General features: G+C 34.5%; 1 pseudogene; it reads right to left on the bottom strand.

Annotated features, from left to right (window-relative positions):
* Positions 1 to 3,188: 3,188 nt before the first annotated feature.
* Positions 3,189 to 3,322, bottom strand: LOC145293522 (U2 spliceosomal RNA; annotated as a pseudogene).
* Between the last annotated feature and the right edge of the window lie 9,812 nt (positions 3,323 to 13,134).

Here is a 13,134-nt window from a genome sequence, read left to right on the forward strand (position 1 = left end):
TTTTTATATATAGGGTATTCAGAAATATCGAAATATATCTAGCATAATCTATTATATCTTTAAAAGTTAGAATGTGTGTGTGTGAGAGATAGAGAGAACAATTCTCAACCTATGCACTCTACAAATTTTTTATCTACAAATTAGAAAATTTGTATATAGGGTATTCACACATATGGAAATATATCTAGCATAATCTATCTATTATATCTATAAAAGTTAGAATGTGTGTGTGAGGTAGCCAGAGAGAGAGAGAGAGAGAGAGTAAGAACAATTTTCAACCTATATATTCAACAAATATTTGATCTACAGATTAGAAAATTTGTATATAGGGTATTCAGACATATGGAAATATATCTAGCATAATCTATCTATTATATCTCTAAAATTGAGAATGTGTGTGTGAGAGAGAGAGAGAGAGAACAATTTTCAACCTATATACTCAACAAATTTTTTTATCTACAGATTTGAAAATTTGTATATAGGGTATTCAGACATATGGAAATATATCTAGAGTAATCTATCTATTATATCTATAAAAGTGAGAATGCGTGTGTGTGTGAGAGAGAGCGACACAGAACAATTCTCAACCTATATATTCAACAAATTTTTTATGTACAGATCTGAAATATCACATTTGTATAGAAGTAGAAATCTTGATACCTACTCTGATACCTAATAAAAGAAAGGACACTCTTTAGGGCGGATTTTGATTATAACAAGTCACTAATTAGAAATTATAATAAACATTCTAATAATTTAAGAATTTTACCAAAATAAAATTGCATGGTAATCACCCAATTTCTGCCACAAAATTTTGATTGGCAGAACTCATAAACATAAAATATATATTTTCTAATTTCATCTTTTTTTTTTCTTTTTACATAATCTGGTTTGATGTTTTCCCAAATATTCAAATCACTATATTTTGCTGCTTAATATCAAATACAGCAACTGAGTTATTTTTATGCATCAAACAATTACATTTTCTCATTCATCCAAACTAATCACTGAACATCAATTTCATATTTTCTTCACTAAAATATTACTGTGCTTGATGTCATCAAGTGGAGCGGATCATTTTTTTTTCATTTGTTCACACATTTTTCCAATTTATATATATTTTAAAGATTCTTAGCCTATGTCATTGCATACCAATCTGTTTATTAAAAGTTAAGGTTCACTGTAAACACATATGTTACACCAAAATAAAAACGCTTCAGATAATGTCTTGATATTCAATTCAGTTTCTCACATGACATCTTATGAAGTTAGTAGAAATGTTACAGACTTTTGAATCTCAAACACTTTCAATACTGTGCACTGATATTTTCTTTTTTGCAATATAAGCACATTCATGATTTTTTTTACAAACGTTAAAAACTTTCACATTGTGTAGCAATATACTGAAACAATTATAAAAATATTTGTTTTTATTTTGAATGATGCAGGGCATCTGAAGAGAGATTTTTCTAACAAAATGAAAGTATAATTTTTAGCAATAGGTATCTAGGAAAAGGCCACTACATATGTTATAAGTTCCAAATTTCCACAACCTGGCCAATACTGGTACATGCTAGCAAATTTAGATTTGCAATTACAAAATATGATTCTAATTTTTTCCTTTGCTCTTTATTCTAACACTACACTAAGTTTACTGTGTTATTTCGCTACAGTTGATATTGTGTAGAACAATAAGAAAATCATAGTGAACAATGCATTCAACAAAATTTCACACACATTTCTAGATACCTATATCTAATAAGTTCAAAAGAAAGGACACACTTAGCGAGGTATTTTGGTGGTCAAGTCACTAAAAAGAGATTAGCTGGTTTCCCGGCATAGCCCAGGATATAATAAAGATTGACTGAAATACATGTTCTAGCTGGTTTCTAGGCGTTGCCAGGGATGTAATATAGACACATTATGTTGTATATTACCTGTTCTCTTCTCCCTAAGGTAAAACAATTTCATATACATGCTGTAAATTACCTATGCTAGGGATAAAACATGAACAATATCAGTCCTAGGGTAGATAAAACAAATAATACATAGAGATGAAAGATTCCTCTCCCCTAAGAATCAAACATATGTTCAATATCTGCTTTTGTTTTTTCATTGTTTATACGGTCCCGAGCAACGCCGGGTAGCCCTGCTAGTCTATATATATAAAAGGCAAAAATCGGTGTGTATGTATGTATGTATGTATGTATGTTTGTTTGTAACGCTAAAACTTTTGAAAGACGGAACCAGAGTTGACAAATTTGGTATCATATTGTACCTTGATCATCCGGATGACAAATATCGAAATTTCACGTCAAACGGACCAGTAGAAAGGGGTCAACTGATCGTTTTTCTCCTAGGGGGGCCCCCAAAAAAACCTGTCATTTTAACGTTATTCAATACGTGTCACGTGACGTGACGTCAGCTCAAACTTTTGACAGACACAACCAAAGTTGACAAATTATGTATCATATTGAACCTTGATCACCCGCATGACAAATATCGAAATTCCACACCAAACGGACCATTAAAAGGGGGTGAACTGATCATTTCTCTCCTAGGGGGGCCCCAAAAAAAACCTGTCATTTTAATGTTAATATTACATAATCCAAAAACGCTTAGTCATGTCACGTGACGTGACGTCAACATCCAGTAATGGCGAACAAATGTAAACAAACACTTTGTTTTACCGATACTTTTGTAATTTCTCTTCTGCTTTGTTCTAGAGATTATTAAACTCCATGACAATGTCTCCAACGTATTTAACTGGTTAAAAATAGTATTTATACAAGAGTTTTAACGAAAAATATCAGGAAAAAATGTACAGGAATAAAAAAAAATTCAGCTTTCAAAATATTCGTCGATAAAAAAACCGATCTTTATATTTACGCTAGCCATTTTGTATATTACCACGTGACCTGCTATCTCTTAAACTGGAGGGGGGGGGATCCACTTGAATCCAACAAAACCAGTAATTTTTTTTTTCTATTATATATACAGCATTTTCTATAAAATTAAGTGTAGACTTTATAATTAAAACAAAAAATGTTATTCATACTAAAAAAAAAAACGCTTAGTCATGTCACGTGACGTGACGTCAACATCCACTAATGGCGAACAATTGTACCTATTTACTATGCCTCCCCACGGGACAGAGTTAGACACCAGGGTCGTTTTTTAACGTGGAGAAAAGGTACAAAAATAAAAATTGTCTCAGTCGTGGAGGATTTCTCCTCCACCGAAAGAGAACAAGAAATAGAAGTGCAGCATCTGAAGAACAGATACTACACTTTGATCTTGACCAAAAGGCCAAGAATGCGAACAATTGTAAATAACAACTTTTTTCACAAAACCAACACCGTCTTTCTTTTTTTTTCTCTCTCTTTCTCTCTCTCACCCACTTACTCTTCCCTCTCTCTCACCCTCTTTCTCTTGACGTCACACCACTGTTAAACTGTGGGGGGGGGGAACACATTCCCAGGCATTATCTCCTATAGATGCACATTTTATTAGAAATTCAGCTTTCAAAATATTAGACGATAATAAAAATATAAAACCAACACCCTCTTTCTCTTTTCTCTCTCTCTCACCAACTTACTCTTCTCTCTCTCTCACCCTCTTTCTCTTGACCTCCTACTACTGTTAAACTGTGTGGGGGGGGGAAGAGGCAGCTTGAAAACCAACAAAAACAGTGCACAGTTTCCCAAGCATTTGGGGTGGGAAGGGGGGGAAGAAGCCGAGCGCACAGTTTCGTGTGAGAGAGAGAGAACAATTCTCAACCTATATACTCAACAAATTTTTTATCTACAGATTTGAAAGTTTTTATATAGGGTATTCAGACATATGGAAATATATCTAGCATAATCTATCTATTATATCTATAAAAGTGAAAATGTGTGTGTGTGTGAGGTAGCCAGAGAGAGAGAGAGAGAGAGAGAGAGAGAGAGAGAGAGAGAGAGAGAGAGACAACAATTCTCAACCTATATATTCAATACATTTTTTATCTACAGATTTGAAAATTTGTATATAGGGTATTCAGACATATGGAAATATATCTAGCATAATCTATCTATTATATCTATAAAAGTGAAAATGTGTGTGTGTGTGTGTGTGTGTGCGTAAGAGAGAGAGAGAACAATTCTCAACCTATATACTCAACGTATTTTTATCTACGGATTTTAAACTTTGTATATAGGGTATTCAGACATATAGAAATATATCTAGCATAATCTATACATTATATCTATAAAAGTGAGAATGTGAGTGTGTGAGAGAGAGAGAACAATTCTCAACCTATATATTCAACAAATTTTTTACCTACAGATTTGAAAATTTGTATATTGGGTATTCAGACATATGGAAATATATCTAGCATAATCGATCTATTATATCTATAAAAGTCAGAATGTTTGCGTGTGGTTGTGTGTGTAAGGTTGCGAGAGAGAGAGAGAGAGAACAATTCTCAACCTATCTATTCAATAAATTTGTTATCTACAGATTTGACCATTTGTATATAGGGTATTCAGACATATGGAAATATATCCAGCATAATCTATCTATTATATCCATAAAAGTGAGAATGTGTGCGTGAGAGAGAGAGAGAGAGAGAGAGAGAGAGAGTAAGTACAATTCTCACCCTATATATTCAACATATTTTTTATCTACCGATTAGAAAATTTGTATATAGGGTATTCAGACATATGGAAATATATCTAGCATAATCTATCTATTATATCTAGAAAAGTGAGAATGTGTGTGAAAGAGAGAGAGAGAAGAGAGAGAGAGAGAACAATTCTCAACCTATATATTCAACTAATTTTTATGTACAGATCTGAAAATTTGTATACAGGGTATTCAGACATATGGAAATATATCTAGCATAATCTATTATATCTATAAAAGGTAGAATGTGTGTGTGTGTGTGTGAGTGAGTGAGTGAGTGAGTGAGTGAGAGAGAGAGAGAGAGAGAACAATTCTCAACCTATATACTCAACAAATTTTGTATCTACAGATTTGATAATTTGTATATAGGGTATTCAGACATAAGGAAATATATCTAGCATAATCTATCTATTATATCTATAAAAGTGAGAATGTGTGTGAAAGAGAGAGAGAGAGAACAATTCTCAACCTATATATTCAACAAATTCTATCTTTACAGATTTGAAAATTTGTATATAGGGTATTCAGACATTTGGAAATATATCTAGCATAATCTATTATATCTATAAAAGTGAGAATGTGTGTGTGAGAGAGAGAGAAAGAACAATTCTCAACCTATATACTCAACAAATTTTTTATCTACAGATTTAAAAATTTGTATATAGGGTATTCAGACATATAGAAATATATCTAGCATAACCTATCTATTATATCTATAAAATGACCATGTGTGTGTGTGTGAGAGAGAGAGAGAGAGTCAGAGAGAGAGAGAGAACAATTTTCAGCTTGTGTGTGTGTGAGAAAGAGAGAGAGAGAAAGAGAGGAAGGAAAATTCTCACCCTATATATTCAACAAATTTTTTATCTACATATTAGAAAATTTGGATATAGGGTATTCAGACGTATGGAAATATATCTAGCATAATCTATCTATTATATCTATAAAAGTGAGAATGTGTGTGTGAGAGAGAGAGAAAGAGAGAGAGAGAGAACAATTCTCAACCTATATATTCAACTAATTTTTTATCTACAGATTTGAAAATGTGTATATTGGGTATTCAGACATATGTAAATATATCTGGCATAATCTATGTATTATATCTATAAAAGTGTGAATGTGAGTGATGGAAAGCGCAAAAAATTCTCAACCTATATAACCTATAAAAGTGAGAATATGTGTGAGAGAGAGAGAGAGAGAACAATTCTCAACCTATATATTCCACACATTTTTGGGCACAGATTTGGAAATTTGTATATAGGGTAGGCAGACATATAGAAATATATCTAGCATAATCTATCTATTATATCTATAAAAGTGAGAACTTGTGTGTGTGTGTGTGTGTGTGAGAGAGAGAGAACAATTCTTAACCTACATACTCAACAAATTTTTTACCTACAGTTTAGAAAATTTGTATATAGGGTATTCAGACATATGGAAATATATCTAGCATAATCTATCTATTATAACTACAAAAGTTAGAATGTGTGTGTGAGAGAGAGAGAGAACAATTCTAAACCTATATATTCAACAAATTTTTTATCTACAGATTTGAAACTTTGTATATAGGGTATTCAGACATATGGAAATATATCTAGCATAATCTATCTATTTTATCTATAAAAGTGAGAATGCGTGTGTGTGAGATAGCGAGAGAGAGAGAGAGAAAAAGAGAGAGATAAAAATTCTCAACCTATACATTCAACAAATTTTTTATCCACAGATTTGAACATTTGTATATAGGGTGTTCAGACATATAGAAATATATCTAGCATAATCTATCTATTATATGTATAAAAGTGAGAATGTGTGTGTGTGTGAGAGAGAGGACAATTGTCAACCTATGTATACAACAAATTTTTTATCTACAGATTTCAAAATTTGTATATTGGGCATTCAGACATATTTCAATATATCTGGCATAATCTGTCTATTATATCTATAAAAGTGAGAATGTGTGTGATAGAGAGAGAGAGAACAATTCTCAACCTATATACTCAACAAATTTTTTATCTACAGATTTGAAAATTTGTATATAGGGTATTCAGACATATGGAAATATATCTAGCATAATCTATTATATCTATAAAAGTGAGAATGTGTGTGTGTGTGTGAGAGAGAGAGAGAGAGAGAGAGAACAATTCTCAACCCATATACTCAACAAATTCTTTATCTACAGATTTTAAAATTTGTATATAGAGTATTCATACAAATAGAAATATATCTAGGATAATCTTTCTATTATATCTATAAAAGTGAGAATGTGTGTGTGTGTGAGCGAGAGAGAGAGAGAGAGAGAGAGAACAGTTCTCAACCTATACATTCAACAAATTTTTATATATAGGGTATTCAGAAATATCGAAATATATCTAGCATAATCTATTATATCTTTAAAAGTTAGAATGTGTGTGTGTGAGAGATAGAGAGAACAATTCTCAACCTATGCACTCTACAAATTTTTTATCTACAAATTAGAAAATTTGTATATAGGGTATTCACACATATGGAAATATATCTAGCATAATCTATCTATTATATCTATAAAAGTTAGAATGTGTGTGTGAGGTAGCCAGAGAGAGAGAGAGAGAGAGAGTAAGAACAATTTTCAACCTATATATTCAACAAATATTTGATCTACAGATTAGAAAATTTGTATATAGGGTATTCAGACATATGGAAATATATCTAGCATAATCTATCTATTATATCTCTAAAATTGAGAATGTGTGTGTGTGAGAGAGAGAGAGAGAACAATTTTCAACCTATATACTCAACAAATTTTTTTATCTACAGATTTGAAAATTTGTATATAGGGTATTCAGACATATGGAAATATATCTAGAGTAATCTATCTATTATATCTATAAAAGTGAGAATGCGTGTGTGTGTGAGAGAGAGCGACACAGAACAATTCTCAACCTATATATTCAACAAATTTTTTATGTACAGATCTGAAATATCACATTTGTATAGAAGTAGAAATCTTGATACCTACTCTGATACCTAATAAAAGAAAGGACACTCTTTAGGGCGGATTTTGATTATAACAAGTCACTAATTAGAAATTATAATAAACATTCTAATAATTTAAGAATTTTACCAAAATAAAATTGCATGGTAATCACCCAATTTCTGCCACAAAATTTTGATTGGCAGAACTCATAAACATAAAATATATATTTTCTAATTTCATCTTTTTTTTTTCTTTTTACATAATCTGGTTTGATGTTTTCCCAAATATTCAAATCACTATATTTTGCTGCTTAATATCAAATACAGCAACTGAGTTATTTTTATGCATCAAACAATTACATTTTCTCATTCATCCAAACTAATCACTGAACATCAATTTCATATTTTCTTCACTAAAATATTACTGTGCTTGATGTCATCAAGTGGAGCGGATCATTTTTTTTTCATTTGTTCACACATTTTTCCAATTTATATATATTTTAAAGATTCTTAGCCTATGTCATTGCATACCAATCTGTTTATTAAAAGTTAAGGTTCACTGTAAACACATATGTTACACCAAAATAAAAACGCTTCAGATAATATCTTGATATTCAATTCAGTTTCTCACATGACATCTTATGAAGTTAGTAGAAATGTTACAGACTTTTGAATCTCAAACACTTTCAATACTGTGCACTGATATTTTCTTTTTTGCAATATAAGCACATTCATGATTTTTTTTACAAACGTTAAAAACTTTCACATTGTGTAGCAATATACTGAAACAATTATAAAAATATTTGTTTTTATTTTGAATGATGCAGGGCATCTGAAGAGAGATTTTTCTAACAAAATGAAAGTATAATTTTTAGCAATAGGTATCTAGGAAAAGGCCACTACATATGTTATAAGTTCCAAATTTCCACAACCTGGCCAATACTGGTACATGCTAGCAAATTTAGATTTGCAATTACAAAATATGATTCTAATTTTTTCCTTTGCTCTTTATTCTAACACTACACTAAGTTTACTGTGTTATTTCGCTACAGTTGATATTGTGTAGAACAATAAGAAAATCATAGTGAACAATGCATTCAACAAAATTTCACACACATTTCTAGATACCTATATCTAATAAGTTCAAAAAAAAGGACACACTTAGCGAGGTATTTTGGTGGTCAAGTCACTAAAAAGAGATTAGCTGGTTTCCCGGCATAGCCCAGGATATAATAAAGATTGACTGAAATACATGTTCTAGCTGGTTTCTAGGCGTTGCCAGGGATGTAATATAGACACATTATGTTGTATATTACCTGTTCTCTTCTCCCTAAGGTAAAACAATTTCATATACATGCTGTAAATTACCTATGCTAGGGATAAAACATGAACAATATCAGTCCTAGGGTAGATAAAACAAATAATACATAGAGATGAAAGATTCCTCTCCCCTAAGAATCAAACATATGTTCAATATCTGCTTTTGTTTTTTCATTGTTTATACGGTCCCGAGCAACGCCGGGTAGCCCTGCTAGTCTATATATATAAAAGGCAAACGTCTGTGAGTTTGTATGTTTGTTTGTAACGCTAAAACTTTTGAAAGACACAACTAGACTTGATAAATTTGGTATCATATCGAAGCCCCCTATCCCGGATGACAAATATCGAAATTTCACGTCAAACGGACGAGGAGAAAGGGGTAAACGTATCAGTTATCTCCAAGGGGGGCCCAAAAAAAACTGTCATTGTAATGCTTTTTATTACGTAATTCTTGAATGATCCAATGTTATTCAATACGTGTCACATGACGTGACGTCAGCTCAAACTTTTGACAGACACAACCAAAGTTGACAAATTATGTATCATATTGCACCTTGATCACCCGCATGACAAATATCAAAATTTCACGTCAAACGGACAATTACAAGGGGGTGAACTTATCATTTTTCTCCCAGGGGGGGCCCCAAAAATCCTGTCATTATAACGTTATTCATTAAGTGTCACGTGACGTGACGTCAGCTCAGTAAAATGTCGGCTGCAGCTGAGGTACGTTAAAACTGCCTTCGGAGGAGAAATTGATACTATAACACAGTTAAATATTAGTTTTCGACTCGAACCGTTATTACCAACGTAATTATCGCACTCCAAAAATAAAAATAAAACCAAAATTACACGAAAATTGACGTAGGGAAAATGTTTTTATTTTTGCTCGAAGTTTTTTGCCGGCGAAGATGACTTTGCTCTTTGTAATTTACATGTAAACAAAGATTAGCCATTTTGTTTATACATTCTAACTCTGTTAACTTGAAGGGGGAGGGGGGGTATCAGTATCAGGCCGCTTATGTAAACGAAAATTAGGTCGCTTGCACATTTTCCACTTTCTCTCTCTCTCTCTCGCCGTCTTTCTCTCTCTCTCTCTCTCTCTCTCTTTCGCCGTCTTTCTCTCTCTCTCTCTCTCGCCGTCTTTCTCTCTCTCTCTCGCCGTCTTTCTCTCGCTCTCTCACTCTCTTCTATCTCTACACCTTTCCTAACTCTCTATCACCATATTTCTCTCTCTCTCTCACTCTCTTCTCTCTCTCTCTCTAGACCTCTTTCTCTTCTCTTTCTCACTCTCACCCTCTTTATCTACTCTCTCTCTCACCCTCTTTCCCTTCTCTTATCTTCTCTCTCTCTCTCGCCCTGTTTCTCTTCTCTCTAAAGACGGCGAGAGAGAGAGAGAGAGAGAGAAGGGAAAGAGGGTGAGAGAGAGAGTAGATAAAGAGGGTGAGAGAGAGAAAGAGAAGAGAAAAAGGTCTAGAGAGAGAGAGAGAGAGAAGAGAGTGAGAGAGAGAGAGGATCAACTCGACTCACCATATTTCTCTCTCTCTCTCTCTCACTCTCTTCTCTCTCTCTCTCTAGACCTTTTTCTCTTCTCTTTCTCTCTCTCACCCTCTTTATCTACTCTCTCTCTCACCCTCTTTCCCTTCTCTCTCTCTCTCTCTCTCTCTCTCTCTCTCGCCGTCTTTCTCTCTCTCTCTCGCCGTCTTTCTCTCTCTCTCTCGCCGTCTTTCTCTCTCTCTCTCACTCTCTTCTATCTCTACACCTTTCCTAACTCTCTCTATCACCATATTTCTCTCTCTCTGGAAGGGGGAGTGGCTATCAGTATGAGGCCGCTTAAATACACGAAAATTACTTTTATACGAGTTTGTTTTCTTATGAATGGAACCGCTTTTGTAGGGGGGAGGGGGGAGGAGGCAATGTGCACAGTCTCCCAAGCATTACCTACTATAAAAAAAGATGCACATTTACCCTCTTCTCTCACCCTCTTTCTCTCTCTCTCTCTTTCTCTTCTCTCTCTCACTCTCTTTCTCTATCACCCTCTTCTCTCTCTCTCTTTCTCTTCTCTCTCTCATCCTCTTTCTCTCTCTCTCACCCTCTTCTCTCTCTCTACCTTTTTCTCTTCTCTCTCGCACCCTCTTCTCTCTCTCTCACCCGCTTCTCTCTCTCTACCTCTTTCTCTTCTCTCTCTCGCACCCTCTTCTCTCTCTCTCACCCGCTTCTCTCTCTCTACCTCTTTCTCTTATCTCTCTCTCTCTCTCAACCTCTTCTCTCTCTCTCTCTCTTACCCTCTTCTCTCTCTCACTCTCTGTGTACACCTTTTTCTCTTCTCTCTCTCTCTGACCCTCTTTCTCTCTCTCTCACCCTCTTTTTCTGCTCTCTCTCACCCTTCTCTCTCTCTCTCTCTCTACCTCTTTCTCTTCTCTATCACCCTCTTTCCCTGCTCTCTCTCACCTTCATCTCTCTCTCTCTACCTATTTCTCTTCTCTCTCTCTCTCTCCCTCTGCTCTCTCTCACCCTCTTCTTTCTCCCTCACCCTCTTCTCTCTCTCTCTCTCTCTACCTCTTTCTCTTATCTCTCTCTCTCACTACCCCTCTCTCTCTCTCTGTCTTACCCTCTTCTCTCTCTCTCTACCTCTTTCTCTTATCTCTCTCTCTCACTACCTCTCTCTCTCTCACCCTCTTCTCTCTCTCACCCTCTTTCTCTCTTACCCTCTTCTCTCTCTACCTCTTTCACTTCTCTCACCCTCTTTCTCTCTCACCCTCTTTCTCTGCTCTCTCTCACCCTCTTCTCTGCTCTCTCTCACCCTCTTCTCTCTCTACCTCTTTCTCTTCTCTCTCTCACCCTCTTCTCTCTCTCTTACCCTCTTTCTCTTCTCTTCTCTTTTCTCTCTCTCTCGCCGTCTTTCTTTTCTCTCTCTCTCACCCTCTTTCTCTTCTCTCTCTCTCTTTCACCCTCATTCTCAACTCACTCTTACCCTCTTCTCTCTCCCTGTCTACCTCTTTCTCTTCTCTCTCTCTCACCCCCTTTCTCTTCTCTCTCTCACACCGTCTTTCTCTTCTCTCTCTCTCTCCCCTCATTCTCTTCTGTCTCTCTCTCGCCCTCTTTATCTTCTCTCTCTCTCACCCCGTTTCTCTTCTCTCTATATTAGCACTTATCAAGGCCAATAGGCAACTCGAGGATGACAGTTCAAAAGGTCACAGTAGTCAAATTTGGGAAAGAGGATGGAACAACTTTAACGGGAGCATGAGTTATTCAGCGACACCAACCTATTTTGTAATATATATATATATATATATATATATATATATATATATATTGTACAAACTATATATTACCACTTATCAAGGCCTATAGGCCACTCGAGGATGAGAGTTTAAAAGTGCACAGTAGTCAAATGGTGCAAAGATGATGGAACCGCTTTAAGAGGAGGATGAATTATTCAGTGACTCCAACCTATTTTGTTACATATATGTATGTATATATTTTGTAAAAAATATATATTACTACTTATCAAGGCCCATAGGACACTCGAGGATTAGAGTTGAAAAGTGCACAGCAGTCAAACTGGGAAAGATGATGGAACCGCTTTAAGAGGAGGATGAATTATTCAGTGACTCCAACCTATTTTTTTACATATATGTATGTATATATTTTGTAAAAAATATATATTACTACTTATCAAGGCCCATAGGACACTCGAGGATTAGAGTTGAAAAGTGCACAGTAGTCAAATCTGGGAAAGAGGATGGAACCGCTTTAACGGGAGGATGAGATATTCAGCGACTCCAACCTATTTTGGTATATATATATTTATATCTATATTTATTTTTAAATATATATTACCACTTATCAAGGCCCATAGGCCACACGAGGATGAGAGTTTAAAAGTGCACAGTAGTCAAATTCGGCAAAGATGATGGAACCGCTTTAAGAGGAGGATGAATTATTCAGTGACTCCAACCTATTTTGTTATATATATGTATGTATATATTTTGTAAAAAATATATATTACTACTTATCAAGGCCCATAGGACACTCGAGGATTAGAGTTGAAAAGTGCACAGTAGTCAAATTCGGGAAAGAGGATGGAACCGCTTTAACGGGAGGATGAGATATTCAGCGACTCCAACCTATTTTGGTATATATATATTTATATCTATATTTATTTTTAAATATATATTACCACTTATCAAGGCCCATAGG

The sequence above is a fragment of the Euprymna scolopes genome, chromosome 14 (genome assembly GCF_053919585.1).
Source record: "Euprymna scolopes isolate OS-2025 chromosome 14, ASM5391958v1, whole genome shotgun sequence".
NCBI lineage: Eukaryota > Metazoa > Mollusca > Cephalopoda > Sepiida > Sepiolidae > Euprymna > Euprymna scolopes.